Source organism: Danio rerio, chromosome 4 (genome assembly GCF_049306965.1).
Source record: "Danio rerio strain Tuebingen ecotype United States chromosome 4, GRCz12tu, whole genome shotgun sequence".
NCBI classification, from domain to species: domain Eukaryota; kingdom Metazoa; phylum Chordata; class Actinopteri; order Cypriniformes; family Danionidae; genus Danio; species Danio rerio.
The window spans coordinates 64,035,330-64,056,283 of record NC_133179.1 but is presented as its reverse complement, the minus strand read 5'-3'; the positions used below and the strand labels follow the sequence as shown (position 1 = coordinate 64,056,283).

General features: G+C 39.0%; 6 non-coding genes across 6 annotated transcripts; all 6 read left to right on the top strand.

Annotated features, from left to right (window-relative positions):
* Positions 1–314: 314 nt before the first annotated feature.
* trnap-ugg (transfer RNA proline (anticodon UGG)) lies at positions 315–386 on the top strand. Its single transcript has one exon. It is a non-coding gene; the product is annotated as a tRNA-Pro (tRNA).
* Positions 387–1,374: 988 nt separating this feature from the next.
* Positions 1,375–1,446, top strand: trnap-agg (transfer RNA proline (anticodon AGG)). Its single transcript has one exon. It is a non-coding gene; the product is annotated as a tRNA-Pro (tRNA).
* Positions 1,447–2,325: 879 nt separating this feature from the next.
* trnap-agg (transfer RNA proline (anticodon AGG)) lies at positions 2,326–2,397 on the top strand. The gene has a single exon. It is a non-coding gene; the product is annotated as a tRNA-Pro (tRNA).
* Positions 2,398–5,259: 2,862 nt separating this feature from the next.
* On the top strand, positions 5,260–5,331 carry trnap-cgg (transfer RNA proline (anticodon CGG)). The gene has a single exon. It is a non-coding gene; the product is annotated as a tRNA-Pro (tRNA).
* Positions 5,332–6,366: 1,035 nt separating this feature from the next.
* trnap-agg (transfer RNA proline (anticodon AGG)) lies at positions 6,367–6,438 on the top strand. Its single transcript has one exon. It is a non-coding gene; the product is annotated as a tRNA-Pro (tRNA).
* Positions 6,439–12,195: 5,757 nt separating this feature from the next.
* trnat-cgu (transfer RNA threonine (anticodon CGU)) lies at positions 12,196–12,269 on the top strand. The gene has a single exon. It is a non-coding gene; the product is annotated as a tRNA-Thr (tRNA).
* Positions 12,270–20,954: the final 8,685 nt, after the last annotated feature.

The following is a 20,954-nucleotide window of genomic DNA, read 5'->3' as shown; positions in this document are numbered from 1 at the left end:
AAAATATTTCTTGCATAGTGGCTTGCTGTTCTAGGAGTTTGATTCTCGTTCATGTCATGAGAAATCCTAGGTTCAAATTTCAGTTGAACCCTTACAGTTGTCTTTTGTTTTGTAAGGGCGTTGTGGCTTACACAGAGGCCTTTTTCTGAGAATGCCGGTTTGTCAGCAGATAGTGTTGTCATGTAAAGTTACTGTTTTGCAGTGGCTCGTTGGTCTAGGGGTATGATTCTGGCTTAGGGTGCCCTTGATTCGTCCGAGAAAGTTTTCTGACTATCTGATGCTTCTGACGCCATGTGAACTTTTATCTCAGTAGTGGCTCGTTGGTCTAGGGGTATGATTCTCGCTTTGGGTGTGAGAGGTCCCGGGTTCAAATCCCGGACGAGCCCTTGCAGGTGTTATGTGTTTTACAGGGCACTATGACTTTCATTAAAATGTCTTTCGAAGAATTCCAGTTTGTCAGCAGATAGTGTCGCCACATAAAACATTTCTTTGCATAGTGGCTTGCTGGTCTAGGAGTATGATTTTCGTTCATGCAATGAGAAATCCCAGATTCAAATTTCGGTTGAGCCCTTACATTTTTCTGCTGTTTTGTAAGGTCTACGGGCTTACACAGAGGCCTTTTTTCTGAGAATGCCAGTTCATCAGCAGATAGTTTTGCCATGTAAAGTGGCTGTTACAGCAGCTAGTTGGTTTAGGGGTATGATTCTCGCTTAGGGTGCCATTGATTCGTTAGAGAAAGTTTTCTGACTATCTGATGGTTCTGACGCCATGTGAAGTTTTATCAATGTAGTGGTTGCCATATAAAATTACTGTTTTGCAGTGGCTCGTTGGTCTAGGGGTATGAATCTCGCTTAGGGTGTGAGAGGTCCCGGGTTTAAATCCCAAACGAGTTCTTGCAGTTATTCTGTTGTTTTACAGGGCACTATGTCTTTCATTAAAATGTCTTTCGAAGAATTCCAGTTTGTCAGCAGATAGTGTCGCCACATAAAATATTTCTTGCATAGTGGCTTGCTGTTCTAGGAGTTTGATTCTCGTTCATGCCATGAGAAATCCTAGGTTCAAATTTCAGTTGAACTCTTACAGTTGTCTTTTGTTTTGTAAGGGCGTTGTGGCTTACACAGAGGCCTTTTTTCTGAGAATGCCGGTTTGTCAGCAGATAGTGTTGCCATGTAAAGTGGCTGTTTTGCAGTTGCTCGTTGGTCTACAGGCTTGATTCTCGCATAAGGTGCGAGAGGTCCCGTTTTCAAATCCTGGACGAACCATTGCAGAAGTCCTGGGTCCAAATGAAGCAAAAGCCCTGCTTCAATGTTTGTTAGATAAGGATTTCTGACCATCTGTTGCTTCAGATGTCTTGTGAAATATTCAAGCTTTTGTGGCTCGTTGGTCTAGGGGTATGATTCTCGCTTAGGGTGCGAGAGGTCCCGGGTTCAAATCCTGGACGAGCCCTTGCAGTTATTTTGTTGTTTTACAGGGCATTATGGCTTTCATAAAAAACATTTTTCGAAGAATTCCAGTTTGTCAGCAGATAGTGTCGCCACATAAAACATTCCTTTGCATAGTGGCTTGCTGGTCTAGGAGTATGATTTTCGTTCATGCAATGAAAAATCCCAGATTCAAATTTCGGTTGAGCCCTTACAGTTGTCTGCTGTTTTGTAAGGTCGTTGTGGCTTACACAGAGGCCTTTTTTCTGAGAATGCCAGTTCGTCAGCAGATAGTGTTGCCATATAAAGTTGCTGTTTTGCAGTGGCTCGGTCGTCTAGGGGTATGATTCTCACTTAGGGTGCCCTTGATTCGTTAGGGAAAGATTTCTGACTATCTGACGCCTTGTGAAATTCTCTCAATTTAGTGGTTCATTGGTCTATCTGTATGATTCACGCTTCGGTTGCGAGAGGACCCGGGTTCAATTCTCGGATGAGCTCTTGCAAGTGTACTGTGTTTTACAGGGCATTATATCTTTCGTAAAAACGTCTTTCAAAGAATTCCAATTTGTCAGCAGATAGTGTCGCCACATAAAATATTTCTTGCATAGTGGCTTGCTGGTCTAGGAGTATGATTCTTGTTCATGCTATGAGAAATCCTAGGTTCAAATTTCAGTTGAACCCTTACAGTTGTCTTTTGTTTTGTAAGGGCGTTGTGGCTTACACAGAGGCCTTTTTCTGAGAATGCCGGTTTATCAGCAGATAGTGTTGCCATGTAAAGTTACTGTTTTGCAGTGGCTCGTTGGTCTAGGGGTATGATTCTGGCTTAGGGTGCCCTTGATTCGTCAGAGAAAGTTTTCTGACTATCTGATGCTTCTGACGCCATGTGAAATTTTATCACAGTAGTGGCTCGTTGGTCTAGGGGTATGATTCTTGCTTTGGGTGTGAGAGGTCCCGGGTTCAAATCCCGGACGAGCCCTTGCAGTTATTTTGTTGTTTTACAGGGCATTATGGCTTTCATAAAAAACATTTTTCGAAGAATTCCAGTTTGTCAGCAGATAGTGTCGCCACATAAAACATTCCTTTGCATAGTGGCTTGCTGGTCTAGGAGTATGATTTTCGTTCATGCAATGAAAAATCCCAGATTCAAATTTCGGTTGAGCCCTTACAGTTGTCTGCTGTTTTGTAAGGTCGTTGTGGCTTACACAGAGGCCTTTTTTCTGAGAATGCCAGTTCGTCAGCAGATAGTGTTGCCATATAAATTTGCTGTTTTGCAGCGGCTCGGTGGTCTAGGGGTATGATTCTCACTTAGGGTGCCCTTGATTCGTTAGGGAAAGATTTCTGACTATCTGACGCCTTGTGAAATTCTCTCAATTTAGTGGTTCATTGGTCTATCTGTATGATTCTCGATTCGATTGCGAGAGGACCCGGGTTCAATTCTCGGATGAGCCCTTGCAGGTGTACTGTGTTTTACAGGGCATTATATCTTTCGTAAAAACGTCTTTCAAAGAATTCCAATTTGTCAGCAGATAGTGTCGCCACATAAAATATTTCTTGCATAGTGGCTTGCTGGTCTAGGAGTATGATTCTCGTTCATGCCATGAGAAATCCTAGGTTCAAATTTCAGTTGAACCCTTACAGTTGTCTTTTGTTTTGTAAGGGCGTTGTGGCTTACGCAGATGCCTTTTTCTGAGAATGCCGGTTTGTCAGCAGATAGTGTTGCCATGTAAAGTTACTGTTTTGCAGTGGCTCGTTGGTCTAGGGGTATGATTCTGGCTTAGGGTGCCCTTGATTCGTCAGAGAAAGTTTTCTGACTATCTGATGGTTCTGACGCCATGTGAAATTTTATCACAGTAGTGGCTCGTTGGTCTAGGGGTATGATTCTCGCTTTAGGTGTGAGAGGTCACGGGTTCAAATCCCGGACGAGCTCTTGCAGGTGTCATGTGTTTTACAGGGCACTATGACTTTCATTAAAATGTCGTTCGAAGAATTCCAGTTTGTCAGCAGATAGTGTCGCCACATAAAACATTCCTTTGCATAGTGGCTTGCTGGTCTAGGAGTATGATTTTCGTTCATGCAATGAGAAATCCCAGATTCAAATTTCGGTTGAGCCCTTACATTTGTCTGCTGTTTTGTAAGGTCTACGGGCTTAAACAGAGGCCTTTTTTCTGAGAATGCCAGTTCATCAGCAGATAGTTTTGCCATGTAAAGTGGCTGTTACAGCAGCTAGTTGGTTTAGGGGTATGATTCTCGCTTAGGGTGCCATTGATTCGTTAGAGAAAGTTTTCTGACTATCTGATGGTTCTGACGCCATGTGAAGTTTTATCAATGTAGTGGCTCGTTGGCCCAGGGGTATGATTCTCGCTTTGGTTGAGAGAGGACCCGGGTTCATATCCCGGACGAGCCCTTGCAGGTATCATGTGTTTTACAGGGCACTATGACTTTCATTAAAATGTCTTTCGAAGAATTCCAGTTTGTCAGCAGATAGTGTCGCCACATAAAACATTCCTTTGCATAGTGGCTTGCTGGTCTAGGCGTATGATTTTCGTTCATGCAATGAGAAATCCCAGATTCAGATTTCGGTTGAGCCCTTACACTTGTCTGCTGTTTTGTAAGGTTGTTGTGGCTTACACAGAGGCCTTTTTTCTGAGAATGCCAGTTTGTCAGCAGATAGTGTTGCCATATAAAGTTGCTGTTTTGCAGTGGCTCGGTGGTCTAGGGGTATGATTCTCACTTAGGGTGCCCTTGATTCGTTAGAGAAAGATTTCTGACCATCTGACGTCTTGTGAAATTCTCTCAATTTAGTGGCTCATTGGTCTATGGGTATGATTCTCGCTTCGGTTGCGAGAGGACCCGGGTTCAGTTCCTGGATTAGCCTTTGCAGGTGTACTGTGTTTTACAGGGCATTATGTCTTTCGGAAAAACGTCTTTCAAAGATTTCCAATTTGTCAGCAGATAGTGTCGCCACATAAAATATTTCTTGCATAGTGGCTTGCTGTTCTAGGAGTTTGATTCTCGTTCATGCCATGAGAAATCCTAGGTTCAAATTTCAGTTGAACCCTTACAGTTGTCTTTTGTTTTGTAAGGGCGTTGTGGCTTACACAGAGGCCTTTTTTCTGAGAATGCCGGTTTGTCAGCAGATAGTGTTGCCATGTAAAGTGGCTGTTTTGCAGTTGCTCGTTGGTCTACGGGCATGATTCTCGCTTAAGATGCGAGAGGTCTCGTTTTCAAATCCTGGACGAACCATTGCAGAAGTCCCGGGTCCAAATGAAGCAAAAGCCCTGCTTCAATGTTTGTTAGATAAGGATTTCTGACCATCTGTTCCTTCTGATGTCTTGTAAATTAATCAAGCTTTTGTGGCTCGTTGGCCTAGGGGTATGATTCTCGCTTAGGGTGCGAGAAGTCCCGGGTTCAAATCCTGGACGAGCCCTTGCAGTTATTCTTTTGTTTTACAGGGCATTATGGCTTTCATAAAAAAACGTTTTTCGAAGAATTTCAGTTTGTCAGCAGATAGTGTCGGCACATAAAGCATTCCTTTGCATAGTGGTTTGGTTGTCTAGGACTATGATTCTCGTTCATGCCGTGAGAAATCCCAGATTCAAATTTCGGTTGAGCCCTTACAGTTGTCCGCTGTTTTGTAAGGGCGTTGTGGCTTACACAGAGGCCTTTTTTCTGAGAATGCCAGTTCGTCAGCTGATAGTGTTGCCATATAAAGTTACTGTTTTGCAGTGGCTCGTTGGTCTAGGGGTATGATTCTCGCTTAGGGTGCCCTTGATTCGTTAGAGAAAGTTTTCTGACTATCTGATGCTTCTGACATCATGTGAAATGAATTCAACTTAGTGGCTCGTTGGTCTAGGGGTATGATTCTCGCTTCGGGTGTGACAGGTCCCGGGTTCAAATCCCGGACGAGCCCTTACAGGTGTTATGTGTTTTACAGGGCACTATGTCTTTCATTAAAATGTCTTTCGAAGAATTCCAGTTTGTCAGCAGATAGTGTCGCCACATAAAACATTCCTTTGCATAGTGGCTTGTTGGTCTAGGAGTTTGATTCACGTTCATGCCATGAGAAATCCTAGGTTCAAATTTCAGTTGAACCCTTACAGTTGTCTTTTGTTTTGTAAGGGCGTTGTGGCTTACACAGAGGCCTTTTTTCTGAGAATGCCGGTTTGTCAGCAGATAGTGTTGCCATGTAAAGTGGCTGTTTTGCAGTTGCTCGTTGGTCTACGGGCATAATTCTCACATAAGGTGCGAGAGCTCCCGTTTTCAAATCCTGGACGAACCATTGCAGAAGTCCCGGGTCCAAATGAAGCAAAAGCCCTGCTTCAATGTTTGTTAGATAAGGATTTCTGACCATCTGTTGTCTCTGATGTCTTGTGAAATATTCAAACTTTTGTGGCTCGGTGGTCTAGGGGTATGAATCTCGCTTAGAGTGTGAGAGGTCCCGGGTTTAAATCCCAGACAAGTTCTTGCAGTTATTCTGTAGTTTTACAGGGCATTATGGCTTTCATAAAAAACGTTTTTCGAAGAATTCCAGTTTGTCAGCAGATAGTGTCGCCACATAAAATATTTCTTGCATAGTGGCTTGCTGTTCTAGGAGTTTGATTCTCGTTCATGCCATGAGAAATCCTAGGTTCAAATTTCAGTTGAACCCTTACAGTTGTCTTTTGTTTTGTAAGGGCGTTGTGGCTTACACAGAGGCCTTTTTTCTGAGAATGCCGGTTTGTCAGCAGATAGTGTTGCCATGTAAAGTGGCTGTTTTGCAGTTGCTCGTTGGTCTACGGGCTTGATTCTCGCATAAGGTGCTAGTGGTCCCGTTTTCAAATCCTGGACGAACCATTGCAGAAGTCCTGGGTCCAAATGAAGCAAAAGCCCTGCTTCAATGTTTGTTAGATAAGGATTTCTGACCATCTGTTGCTTCAGATGTCTTGTGAAATATTCAAGCTTTTGTGGCTCGTTGGTCTAGGGGTATGATTCTCGCTTAGGGTGCGAGAGGTCCCGGGTTCAAATCCCGGACGAGCCCTTGCAGTTATTTTGTTGTTTTACAGGGCATTATGGCTTTCATAACAAACATTTTTCGAAGAATTCCAGTTTGTCAGCAGATAGTGTCGGCGCATAAAACATTCCTTTGCATAGTGGTTTGGTTGTCTAAGACTATTATTCTCGTTCATGCCGTGAGAAATCCCAGATTCAAATTTCGGTTGAGCCCTTACAGTTGTCTGCTGTTATGTAAGGGCGTTGTGGCTTACACAGAGGCCTTTTTTCTGAGAATGCCAGTTCGTCAGCTGATAGTGTTGCCATATAAAGTTACTGTTCTGCAGTGGCTTGTTGGTCTAGGGGTATGATTCTCGCTTAGGGTGCCCTTGATTCGTTTGACAAAGATTTCTGACAATCTAATGCTTCTGACGCCATGTGAAATTCTCTCAATTTAATGGCTCGTTGGTCTAGGGGTATTATTCTCGCTTCGGGTGTGAGAGGTCCTGGGTTAAATCCCAAACGAGCCCTTGCAGCTGTCATGTGTTTTACAGGGCACTATGACTTTCATTAAAATGTCTTTCGAAGAATTCCAGTTTGTCAGCTGATAGTGTTGCCATATATAGTTACTGTTTTGCAGTGGCACGTTGGTCTAGTGGTATGATTCTTGCTTCGGGTGCGAGAGGTCCTGTGGTCAAACCTTGGATGAGCCGTTGCAGGTGTCCAATGTTTTACAGGGCATTATATCTTTCGTAAAAATGTCTTTCGAAGAATTCCAGTTTGTCAGCAGATAGTATTGCCATGTAAAGTGGCAGTTTTACAGTAGCTCATTGGTCTAGGGGCTTGACTTGGCATAAGGTGCGAGAGGTCCCATTTTAAAATCCTGGACGAGCCATTGTAGAAGTCCTGGGTCCAAATGAAGCAAAAGCCCTGCTTCAATGTTTGTTAGATAAGGATTTCTGACCATTTGTTCCTTCTGATGTCTTGTGAAATAGTCAAGCTTATGTAGCTCGTTGTTCTAGGGGTATGATTCTCGCTTAGAGTGTGAAAAGTCCTGGTTTCAAATCCCAAAGGAGTCCCTACAGTTTCTCTTTTGTTTCGCAGGGCATTATGGCTTTCATAAAAAACGTTTTTCGAAGAATTCCAGTTTGTCAGCAGATAGTGTCGGCACATAAAACATTCCTTTGCATAGTGGCTTGGTTGTCAAGGAGTATGATTCTCATTCATGCCGTGAGAAATCCCAGATTCAAATTTCGGTTGAGCCCTTACAGTTGTCTGCTGTTTTGTAAGGGCTTTGTGGCTTACACAAAGGCCTTTTTTCTGAGAATGCCGGTTTGTCAGTAGATAGTTTTGCCATATAAAGTGGCTGTTACAGTAGCTAGTTGGTTTGGGGGTATGATTCTCATTTTAAGGTGCGAGAGGTCCGGCTTCAAATCCTGGACAAACCCTTGCAGAAGTCCTAGGTCCAAATGAAGCAAAAGCCCTGCTTTAATGTTTGTTAGATAAGGATTTCTGGTCCATCTGTTGCTTCTAATGTCTTGTTAAATAATTTATGCTTTTGTGGCTCGTTGGTCTAGGCGTATGATTCTCGCTTAGGGTGCCCTTGATTAGATAGATAGAGAAAGATTTCTGACTATCTGATGCTTCTGACGCCATGTGAAATCCTCTTAATTTAGTGGCTCGTTGGTCTATGGGTATGATTCTCGCTTCGGTTGCGAGAAGACCCGGGTTCAATTACTGGATTAGCCCTTGCAGGTGCCCTGAGTTTTACAGGACATTATGTCTTTCATAAAAATGTCTTTCGAAGAATTCCAGTTTGTCAGCAGATAGTGTCGCCACATAAAACATTCCTTTGCATAGTGGCTTGCTGGTCTAGGAGTATGATTTTCGTTCATGCAATGAAAAATCCCAGATTCAAATTTCGGTTGAGCCCTTACACTTGTCTGCTGTTTTGTAAGGTCGTTGTGGCTTACACAGAGGCCTTTTTTCTGAGAATGCCAGTTTGTCAGCAGATAGTGTTGCCATATAAAGTTGCTGTTTTGCAGTGGCTCGTTGGTCTAGGGGTATGATTCTCACTTAGGGTGCCCTTGATTCGTTAGAGAAAGATTTCTGACTATCTGACACCTTGTGAAATTCTCCCAATTTAGTGGCTTGTTGGTCTATGGGTATGATTCTCGCTTCGGTTGCGAATGGTCTCAGGTTCAATTCCTGGACGAGCACTTGCAGGTGTCCTGTGTTTTACAGGGCATTATGTCTTTCGTAAAAACGTCTTTCAAAGAATTCCAATTTGTCAGCAGATAGTGTCGCTACATAAATATTTCTTGCATAGTGGCTTGCTGGTTTAGGAGTATGATTCTCGTTCATGCCATGAGAAATATAGGTTCAAATTTAGTTGAACCCTTACAGTTGTCTTTTGTTTTGTAAGGTCGTTGTGGCTTACACAGAGGCCTTTTTTCTGAGAATGCCGGTTGGTCAGCAGATAGTGTTGCCATCTAAAGTTGCTGTTTTGCAGTGGCTCGTTGGTATAGGGGCATGATTCTTGCTTGGGGTGCGAGAGGTCCTGTGTTCATATTCCAGACGAGCCGTTGCAGTTGTCTAGTGTTTTACAGGGCATTATGTCTTTCGTAAAAATGTCTTTTGAAGAATTCCAGTTTGTCAGCAGATAGTATTGCCATGTAAAGTGGCTGTTTTGCAGTAGCTTGTTGGTCTACGCGCTTGATTCTCGCATAAGGTGCGAGAGGTCCCGTTTTCAAATCCTGGACGAACCATTGTAGAAGTCTTGGGTCCAAATGAAGCAAAAGCCCTGCTTCAATGTTTGTTAGATAAGGATTTCTGACCATCTGTTGCTTCTGAAGTCTTGTGAAATATTCAAGCTTTTGTGGTTTGTTGGTGTAGGAGTATGAATCTCGCTTAGGGTGCCCTTGATTCCCTTTAGAGAAAGATTTCTGACTATTTGATGCTTCTGACGCCATGTGAAATCCTAGCTCTTTAGTGGCTCAATGGTCTAGGGGTGTGATTCTCGCTTCGGGTGTGAGAGGTCCCAGGTTCAAATACCGGATGAGACCTTGCAGGTGTCGTGCGTTTTACAGCACATTATGTCTTTCATAAAAATGTCTTTCGAAGAATTCCAGTTTGCCAGCATATAGTGTCGCCACAAAACATTACTTTGCATAGTGGCTTGCTTGTCTAGGAGTATGATTCTCGTTCATTCCGTGAGAAATAACAGGTTAAAATTTCGGTTGAGCCATTCAGCATATAGTGTTGCCCTGTAAAGTTGCTGTCTGAGAGAACTATGCTTTTAAGCCAGGGGTCACCAAACTTGTTCCTGGAGGTCTTAAAATGACAACCAAAGAGGTTGTTTACAGTTTTTTCCAGTTGTTTACACACATTTTCTGAAAGCATGTCTCATATTGTCAGAACTCTACACACAAATCACAAAACACACACACATTGGGCAAAACTCTTCAATTCTTCTGCAAAATGAAATTATAAGTTCAAAACAATGTGATTTCTTCTCAAAAAGGTATTTTGTTTTCAAATGACACACACAAGCCATCACATTAATAGATATTCATAAGATCAGTTGAACACTAATGTGCTTAATGTAAAACACTATGACCACTTCTTCTCTATTCATTATAATGACTTTCTGTAAGCCTTCTTCTTTTCAGTGTTACACTTACTACAGACAGTACATAGACCTACAGAAGTGCATTGTAAAATTTTTCGAAAATTGTTTTAATACAAAACAAACAAATACCAAATATATTTTACTGTATTTTCCTCACAAAAACAGCGTACACAGTGTTCATCCCAACCAACACAAAGTTGCAGAAAATGTGGTCTACATATACCATCAACAGAAGTATTTACTAAATACAGTTACAGTAAAAAAATAAATAAATAAAAAAACAGCTATACTGCATTCTCTTTTCTGTATTGGTGTGGCCAAACAGTGGGGCAAATGTCACCTTGCATGGCAAATCCAGCCACGAAAAGCATCAACTGCTATAGCTTGGAGAAGGGGTATACATGTGTTTGGATTTCGGTCATACACTTTTCATCTCCAGACAGGAAAAAAATCCTCAATAGGTTTGAGGAATGGAGAATATGGAGGGGGAGATAAACAACTTAAAAACATGGGTGTGCAGTCAACTAGTTGTGAATCAGATGAGCTCTTAAATGTAACTCATTTTGTCGCACTATCCATTATGCCTCAAAGCTATACAGTTTTATAATTAATTTCGTTAATCTCTATAAAAAAAGCACACGCACCACCTGAACTAAGGCGCTGCAGGGATTTGAGCCCAGGATCTCCTGTTTACAAGGCATTTTGACCAGCTAAGATACAGCGCCACAAAAATTAATTGTAAGAGACATTTGCCCGATAACAAAAATCGAAAAAGAAATAAATACACAACAAAAACCAGCATGTCAGGATGCAGAAAATGCTGACAAGACGGACGTGGTCTTTTAGAGTCTGGATGATCATGTCTCAAACCTGACCGGTAACCTGGCCTCTGTTCAAGATCAAAGCAAAAAATGCATTATTTTATTTTTATTTAATCTACCCTTAATCATGTGTTAATTGTTTTTTGGAATATCCAGTTTCATTACATCCAAACCATCTGTCAGCTCGGAAAATGGAAATCATTTAATCTAAGATAATGGATAGCGCATTGGACTTCTTGGCTGTGAACTGAGTCATTTAAAGGTTTTGAGTTCAAGTCCCACCAGCGTTGCAAGCTTTGCCCTTTTTCTTCACTGACTTAGGAGTGGTGCATTTCCAACATTTTTGACATCTGTCCATCCTGTTCTGCTTTTTAATTTCATTGCGCAGTGCAGGCTCAGATACTAGGGGTACTCTACAATGAAGCCGATGACTTAATTGAGCTGTTTTAAATAAGGGAGATTAGAAAACGGTGTAGGGCCAAGTAAGCTTAAGGAATGACTCAAAGGCAACCTGTGGTTTTGGGCAAAAGTGTCTACCACCTATTGTTGAGATCACGCCTTTTGGAATCGTTGTACAAGAGCCTCTTTATGCATGTGCAAAGTAACTAAGTAGAAAGCATAGTAAATTTTGCTTTTCCCCCACTGTCTTAGATGAAACTGCGTTTGGAAGTATCGTATCCAGAGGTTTTTTCTTTTAGTGTTAAGACTAAGTTGGCCAGAGCACCTGTCTTAGGAACAGCAGGTCCTAGGTTCAAATCCAAATTGCACCTTTCCCTCAGATTTCCATTTTCCAAGCTGAATCTGGGTTTGGATGTAATGAAACTGGAGATTCCAAAAAACACCTGACACATGATTAAGGGTAGATTAAATAAAAATAAATTAATGCATTTTTTGCTTTGATCTTGAAAAGAGGCCAGGTTACTGGTCAGGTTTGAGACATAATCATCCGGACTCTAAAAGACCACGTCCATCTTGTCGGCATTTTCTGCATCCTGACATGCTGGTTTTTGTTGTGTATTGGTTTGTTCTTCTTCGTTTTTTGTTATCGGGCAAATGTCTCTTACGGTCATTCATTGTGGTGCTGTGGCTTAGCTGGTCGAAGCGCTTCTCTTGTAAACAGGAGATCCTGGGCTTGAATGATCCTGGGCTAAATTGATCCAGGGCTAAATTGATCCAGGTGGTGAATGCGCTAGTTTTATAGAGCTTACCGGAATGAATTATAAAATTGTATAGCTTTGAGGCCTAATGAATAGTGCGACAAATAGACTTAAACAACCTCTTTGATTGCCATTTTAGACTTGCTGTCTTTTTTTAGTCTCTGTGTGCAAAACCGTCTTGCCTTCTTTTCAGCTTTGGTGCTGTGGCTTAGTTGGTCAAAGCGCCTGTCTCGTAAACAGGAGATCCTGGGTTCAAGTCCCAGCAGTGCCTAATGTACATGTGCCAGTGTTGCTTTTTCTTAAGAGTTACGAGTGTTTACGCAGCGGGATGTTTAGCAGTCGGTTTCTAAACAAAACTCAAATCCTTAAGAACGCTACACGTTTAAGAGGACTTTGGACGATGGCTTTATATAGCATAATGTGGTAATGCCTAACCAATTGGACTTTAATATTTCAAGTCCAGACATTCACACATGCAGCACTACCATTGTTAGTTTTTTTTTTCTTTTTTCGATTAAACAATTAGCCCTTGTCAACACGTTTGACCCTGTGGCTTAGTTGGTCAAAGCGCCTGTCTAATAAACAGGAGATCCTGAGTTCACATCCCAGCAGTACTTTGTCTGCAGTTGGCTGTTCTTTCATGGGCCAGAGAGTCCCAAAAAGTGCTTTTTGGTGCAGTCTCTGTGGTGCAATGGATAGCGCATTGGACCTCTAGGCTGTGAGCTGAGCCATTCAAAGGTTGTAGGTTCGAGTCCCACAAGAGTGTCAAGCTTTGACCCTTTTCTTCACTGACTTAAGGTGTGGTGCGTTTCTAACATTTTAGGCATCTGTCCATCCCGTTTTGCTTCTTTCTTTCATTGCGCAGTGCAGGCTCAGATACTAGGGGTACTCTACAATGAAGCCGATGACTTAATTGAGCTGTTTTAAATAGAGAAGATTATAAAACGGTGCAAGGCCGAGTGGACTTAAGGAATGACTCGAAGGCAACCTGTGGTTTAGGGCAAAAGTGACCGCCACCTATTGTTAAGATCACACCTTTTGGATTTGTCATACAAGAGCCTCTTTATGCATGTGCAAAGTAACTGAGTTGAAAGCATAGTAAATTTTGCTTCCCCCCACTGTCTTAGATGAAACTGCGTTTGGAAGTATCGTATCCACAGTTTTTTTCTTTTAGTGTTAAGACTAACGGCTGTTTCAAACCGCAAGCACCAGCAGCGCGTGTTTTTTCGGCGTCCATGTTAACAGATTAGAGCTTTCATACTGCACGCAACAGCAGCGCGTCAGAGCGAGGCGTGAGCGTCGCTGAAGCAGCAGTGCAGCGATAGTTTTGGCGCCGGGTCTATTTTTGACGCGCTGCTCACGCTCAATTAAAGTGACAGTGCATTGATAATGACCAAAACACAATGAATGACAGTAAAAAAGTAGCAATTGTACCCAATAAATGCCTTAATAATGTCAACTGATTTATATATAGTCAATTGTAACCCAGGTTACTAGTGGGTAGTACACAGCAATAGAGCAAATAGAAACACCCTTATAAATATAAAAAAAAAAACATTGGCAGAATACTCGATTAAATAATATATATTAAAATTATTTATTTATATAAATAATTCATAATCGAGTATTAAACAGCATTCAAGGGAATAGTGCTTTAGAATAACATCATCGTGCCTTACACTATAGCAGATCAGATTTACAAACAATAACAAATCTCTCTTGTCTGTCAGCTTGTGTTTACCGTTGCTATGGTGATTCAGTGTTCGCAAGGGAATGCAGAGATGTAAGTTTTTAAATTAATAACAGTAGAAAACTATTAGATATATATCAAGGCCTCAAGGCTCTGTTCTTGGGCCACTTCTCTTCTCAGTCTACACATCATCTATAGGACCAGTCATCCAGAGACATGGATTCTCCTACCACTGCTATGCTGATGATACCCAGCTATACCTCTCTTTTCATCCTGATGATCCCTCGGTTCCAGCTCGCATCTCAGCCTGCCTGTTGGATATTTCACACTGGATGAAAGATCATCATCTTCAGCTGAACCTCGCAAAAACGGAAATTCTTGTAGTTTCTGCTAACCCGACTCTACACCATAATTTTTCAATCCAGATGGATGGGGCAACCATTACTGCATCCAAAATGGTGAAAAGCCTTGGAGTAACGATTGATGACCAACTAAACTTCTCTGAACACATTTCTAGAACTGCTCGATCGTGCAGATTCGCACTCTATAACATCAGAAAGATCCGACCCTTCTTTTCTGAACATGCAGCTCAACTCCTTGTTCAAGCTCTTGTTCTCTCCAAACTGGATTACTGCAACTCTCTACTAGCTGGGCTTCCAGCTAACTCTATCAAGCCTCTTCAACTGCTCCAGAATGCAGCAGCACGAGTGGTCTTCAATGAACCGAAACGAGCACATGTCACTGCGCTGCTAGTCCGTTTGCACTGGCTGCCAGTTGCTGCTCGCATCAAATTCAAAGCTCTGATGTTTGCCTACAAAGTGACTTCTGGCCTTGCTCCTTCTTATCTGCTCTCACTTCTGCAGATCTATGTGCCCTCCAGAAACTTGCGTTCTGTGAACGAACGCCGCCTCGTGGTTCCATCCCAAAGAGGGAAGAAATCACTTTCGCAATGCTCACGCTCAATCTGCCCAGTTGGTGGAATGAACTCCCTAACTGCATCAGAACAGCAGAGTCACTCGCTACTTTCAGGAAACGACTAAAAACTCAAATATTTAGTCTCCACTTCACTTCCTAATCTGCAATTGCCTCTCTGAATATCACACTAACTGTACCCACAAAAAAAAAAATACTAATACTAATACTACTAATACTTCCCTTCTTAGACTTTACAGACCTGAAACTTGCCTATAGCACTTATTCATTGTTGCTCTTAGTTGTGTAAATTGCTTCCTTGTCCTCATTTGTAAGTCGCTTTGGATAAAAGCGTCTGCTAAATGACTAAATGTAAATGTAAATATATATTTTAATGTTTTAAATGTGTATTAACTGTGAAAACTGACCATTAATAAGATGCTGAAATGATTTCTATCATATATCTTTAATGAAGGATTGAGAGAAAAAAACAAGATTTGTATCTGTGAGTGAAATCTGCACACGAGTGCCCCCTGGAGTTTTCCTGGCTTTTCGCTTTGATTTTGAATGATTTCCTTGGTGAGTTCGTGTTTTTTTTTTATTGTTTTCATTATAACATGATTAAAACTAGTGTCAAAAATGTGTTTCATTAATTAACCATTTGTTTGGTCTAGTAAAAACACAGTATTATACACAGTATTATACAAGTGATTGTGTAAAGTTTAAGTGAGAGAGTTTAAGTAAAATGCTGTCATTTGTAAAAAGAAAATGCCAAATAGGAGAAAGAAATAGGAAAAACACAGAAATTCAGCAGAGAGAAGCATATACATGGTCATTTATTGTTGCTGTTTATTTACAAATGTGTTAAGCTGAGATAATGCATACACTGTAAAATGCTAATGGTTTTTTTCTCCCCTTTGTTTGTTTGCTTATGCATCTTCTTCTGGTTTTTCATCGGTGAGATGTTCTATTGAAGTCAGTTGCTGAATGTGATCTGCTCTGCATTCAAATTAATTGATGTGTGAACTCTTTTCTGGATTTGGATTGTCTCAACTTCCATCGGTGCGTGTCTAATTGTGGAGTTGGACTGGCGAGCCTCCCATTAAGTGGATTTTTTGGATACACCTGTTGGAAAGATACAAAGTGAAACCTATTCAGCGTCATGGTAAGAGTGTAAATTTACAACAAACTCACAAGTGCAACATCCTAGATCTCTTGAACTGAATTTGCAACCTAGTTGTTTTGCAAAAGAATCTTTTTGAGTGTTCATCACCTGTACTGGACTTTTGGGACATTTTGAAATGTTTTAAGTGAATGTTTTATTTTCATTTTTATTTTATTTGTACATTGTTTCATTGGAGTGTTCATTTGTTGCAATTTTTGAAGCTTTATAGAGAGAAGTTAATTGGTTTAAGAAGGGAAACCTTGATTATATATTAAATAATAAAACAATTTTAATATTGTACTATTAAGAGGGTTTTGGACGATGGCATTATATAGCATGGTATGGTGATGCGTAACCAATTGGACTTTAAAATTTTTAAGTCTAGACATTCAAACATGCAGTGCTACCGTTTTTACCGTTTCTTTTTTCGATTAAACAATTACCCCCTGTCTGGTTTTGTGGCTTAGTTGGTCAAAACACCTGTCTAGTAAACAGAATATCCTATGTATGAATCCCAGCAGTACTTTATCTGCAGTGAGCTGTGCTTTTATGGGCCAGAGAGTACCAAAAATTGCTTTCTGTGCAACAGTGCTAGAGGCAGGAGCTCTGTGGTGCAATGGATAGTTCATTGGACTTCTAGGCTGTGAGCTGAGGCCAGTGCGAGCCAGGATGAGCCGGGGCAATTGCCCAGGAGGTTAAGCAGTGAGGCCGAAATCATGTTGCGTTTCCACTGTCGGGCTAGTAGCTCGCAGCACGTCATGCAAACCCCGCCCCATAACATCCCCCGAATCAAACGTCACACAACCCGCCCACTTCAGCAGGAATCAGCCAGATAAAGCACACCATCACATCCTCACGAAACCATTCAAATAAAGACAACTGAAACAAACAATTGACACGTTACTGTACAACATTACATTTTATGTCTATACGCACATGCCTGTGTGTTCTCATTCATCATATTCATTTACTCACCGACCGACTGAATTTGAAACTAATTTTCATGCGAAGCAACACGCCCCTTCAGCTACTCCAGAACGCAGCAGCATGAGTGGTCTTTAATGAATTGAAAAGAGCACATGTCACTCCGCTACTCACCCGTTTGCACTGGCTGCCAGTTGCTGCTCGCATCAAATTCAAAGCTCTGATGTTTGAGTACAAAGCAACCTCTGGCTTTGCTCCCTCTTATCTGCTCTCACTTCTGCAGATTTATATGCCCTCAAGAAACTTGCGTTCTGTGAATAAACGTCGCCTCGTGGTTCCATCCCAAAGAGGGAAGTAATCACTTTCCCGAACTCTCGCATTCAATCTGCCCAGTTGGTGGAATGAACTCCCTAACTGCAACAGAACGGCAGAGTCACTTGCTGTCTTCAAGAAACGACTTAAAACTCAACTATTTAGGCTCCTCTTCACTTCCTAATCTGCAATTGCCTCTAGCTACACCACTAACTGTACTCAAAAAAAAAAATTCTTACATTACTAATGCTTTCCTTCTTAGACTTTACAGCCCTGAAACTTGCCTACAGCACTTATTTATTGTTGCTCTTATAGTTGTGATAATTGCTTCCTTGTCCTCATTTGTTAGTCGCTTTGTATAAAAGCGTCTGCTAAATGACTAAATGTAAATGTAAAACAGCGAGCTGTGTACACGCCCTTAAAATGACACATTATAACACATTATAATAAAAAAATCTGGATTGTGTTTTGAACTGAACCTAAACTGGCACACTCAGAAGAACCAAAATAATAATGTTAAATCATTAAAAAAGGGGTAAACTATGTGCCCTTTAAGCAATGTGTTAACTTTATTAATTATTCAATAATCATCAAGATTGATAAAAAAGTTCAACACACACAGCAGTGAACGTGTGCACACACACATCAGTGAACATGTATACACACACACACACACATCAGTGAACATGTACACACACACACACACAGTTGGTACAGTAGGCCTACATACTGTATCTACCTTGGAAGAAGTGATATGGTTCTTAAAGTGTTGTTTTACGTATGGAGCCTGATTGAATTTTATTATAGTGTCTTCGTAAAAACATCTGTCCATAATTCCTGAAAATAGAAAATATATATATATAAATAAAGAAACTGCAAAGAAACGATTCAATCATATTAAAGAGATTTGAACTAACCTTCTAACACAACTAGCGGTCCAGGTCCCTGACGGAGTATGGCTCCCCAGACATGAATTTTTACTGGATGCTTTGCTTTCGGGTTCACAACATGGCAGTTTATTAATAGGGTATGTCCTATTAATAAATTTGTAGGACATGTAAGCTCGTATAAAGCAAATAGCCTAAATAAAGAGATGCATGGATTAATGTAAATAAATAAATCTTTTCATTATGGCATTGTTCAAAATGGCTTACCTGGCTTTTCCAGAGGTCCACCTGAGTTGTTTTACTGGTTTTCTAATATTGCAGACTGATGCTTTTAACTGTATTCTAAACAGAAGCTCACTCTGAATCTTTTTAGCAGATCGCTATTGTGGATTGTGCTGCACAGCCAACTTAAAAGGGACTGCATCAAAGACAACCCAGGTGGCACATACTAAAAACAACAAGAACAAAAAGTATTTATAAAAAAGTAAGAATTTTTTTGGCACAGCAGGGTCTTTCTTCAGGGCTTGTTGGTCAAGGGGTATGATTCTTGCTTAGGATGCGAGAGGTCCTGGGTTCAATCCCCCGACGAGCCCTACAGCTGTCACAGAAAAAGCAGTGGAACTTTGGCATTTCTACTTTAATTGTAGCACCTTTTGCTGTGACTTTAGTTAATGAACATTTAGTGGACTTCTAATTTAAATTAGTTTAACATGTACAATTATACAGACAAAACCGTCTGCTACCCTCAGGCAGATGGTTCCGCAGCATCTGGTTACGCACCAGCCGGCTAAAGGAAAGTTTCTTCCCTCAGACTATCAGGCTGATGAACACTTAACACACAGGCTCTTCCATACCCTCACTGCACACCATCGATATGTAGCATGCACTGACCTTTAGCCAATCCATACTTGAAACAACACTGCCTACAACTATGTGGACACCTATTCATTGTACATATCGCTGTCAATTTCACATTGTCATTTTATTTGTCTGTTATTTGTACTGTCGTTGTATTTGCACTGTCATTGTTTTTGCACTATCTGTATTTTTTACTGTTTGTACAGATAATTTTTCATGATTTTTGGTGAATTTTTCATGATTTTTGGTGAATTTTTCATGATTTTTCAAGATTTTTTCATTTTTCATGATTTTTCGTGATTTTTCAAAATTTTTTCATATTTTGCGATTTTACAAAAAATTTTCATTTTTTGCGATTTTTCAAAAAATTTTCATATTTTGCAATTTTTAAAATTTTTTTCATTTTTTGCGATTTTTCAAAAATTGTTCATATTTTGCGAATTTTCAAAAAATTTTCAGTTTTTGTGATTTTTCAAAAAATTTTTATATTTTGCGATTTTTCAAAAAAATTTCATTTTTTGTGATTTTTAAAAAAAATGTCATATTTTGCGATTTTTCAAAAAAAATGTCTTTTTTTACGATTTTTCAAAAATTGTTCATATTTTGTGATTTTTCAAAAATGTTTCATTTTTTGTGATTTTTCAAAAAAATGTTATATTTTGCGATTTTTCAAAAATTTTTTCATTTTTGTGATTTTTAAAATTTTTTTTATATTTTGCAATTTTTCAAAAATTTTTCATTTTTTGTGATTTTGCGATTTTTCAAAAATGTTTCATTTTTTGTGATTTTTCATAAAAATTTCATATTTTGCGATTTTTCAAAAAATGTAAATTTTTGTGATTTTTAAAAAAATGTTCATTTTTTGTGATTTTTTGCGATTTTTCAAACAATTTTAATTTTTTGTGATTTTTTGCGATTTTTCAAAAATTGTTCATATTTTGCGATTTTTCAAAAATTTCATTTTTTGCGATTTTTCAAAAAATTTTCATGTTTTGTGATTTTTCAAAAAATTTTCATGTTTTGCAATTTTTCAAAAAAATTTCATATTTTGCGATTTTTCAAAAATTTTAAATTTTTTGTGATTTTTTGCGATTTTTCAAAAAATTTTCATTTTTTGTGATTTTTTGCGATTTTTCAAAAATTGTTCATATTTTGCGATTTTTCAAAAATTTCATTTTTTGCGATTTTTCAAAAAATTATCATATTTTGCGATTTTTCCAAAAATTTTCATGTTTTGTGATTTTTCAAAAAATTTCCATGTTTTGCGATTTTTCAAAAAAAATTTCATATTTTGCGATTTTTCAAAAAATTTTCATTTTTTGTGATTTTTTTGCGATTTTTCAAAAAATTTTCATGTTTTGCGATTTTTCAAAACTATTTTATATTTTGCGATTTTTCAAAAAATTTTCATGTTTTGCGATTTTTCAAAAAAATTTCATTTTTTTGCGATTTTTCAAAAATTGTTCATAATTTGTGACTTTTCAAAAAATTTTCATTTTTTGTGATTTTTTGCGATTTTTCTAAAAAATTTCATGTTTTGCGATTTTTAAAAAAAAATCATATTTTGCGATTTTTCCAAAAAATTTTATATTTTGCGATTTTTCAAAAAAATTTCATTTTTTGTGATTTTTTGTGATTTTTCAAAAAATTTTCATGTTTTGCGATTTTTCAAAAAAATTTTATATTTTGCGATTTTTCAAAAAAATTTTCATTTTTTGCGATTTTTCAAAAATATTCATGTTTTGCGATTTTTCAAAAAAATTTATATTTTGCGATTTTTCAAAAAATTTTCATGTTTTGCGATTTTTCAAAAAATTTTCATATTTTGCGATTTTTCAAAAAATTTTCATATTTTGCGATTTTTCAAAAAAATTTCATATTTTGCGTTTTTTTTTAAAAAATTTCATATTTAGCGATTTTTCAAAAAAATTTCATTTTTTGCGATTTTTCAAAAATTGTTCATATTTTGCGATTTTTCAACATTTTCTAATTTTTTGTGATTTTTCAAAAAATTGTCATATTTTGCAATTTTTCTAAAAATGTTTCAAAAAATTTTCATTTTTTGCGATTTTTTGCAATTTTTCAAAAATTGTTCATATTTTGCGATTTTTCAAAAATTTCATTTTTTTGCGATTTTTCAAAAAATTATCATATTTTGCGATTTTTCCAAAAATTTTCATGTTTTGTGATTTTTCAAAAAATTTCCAT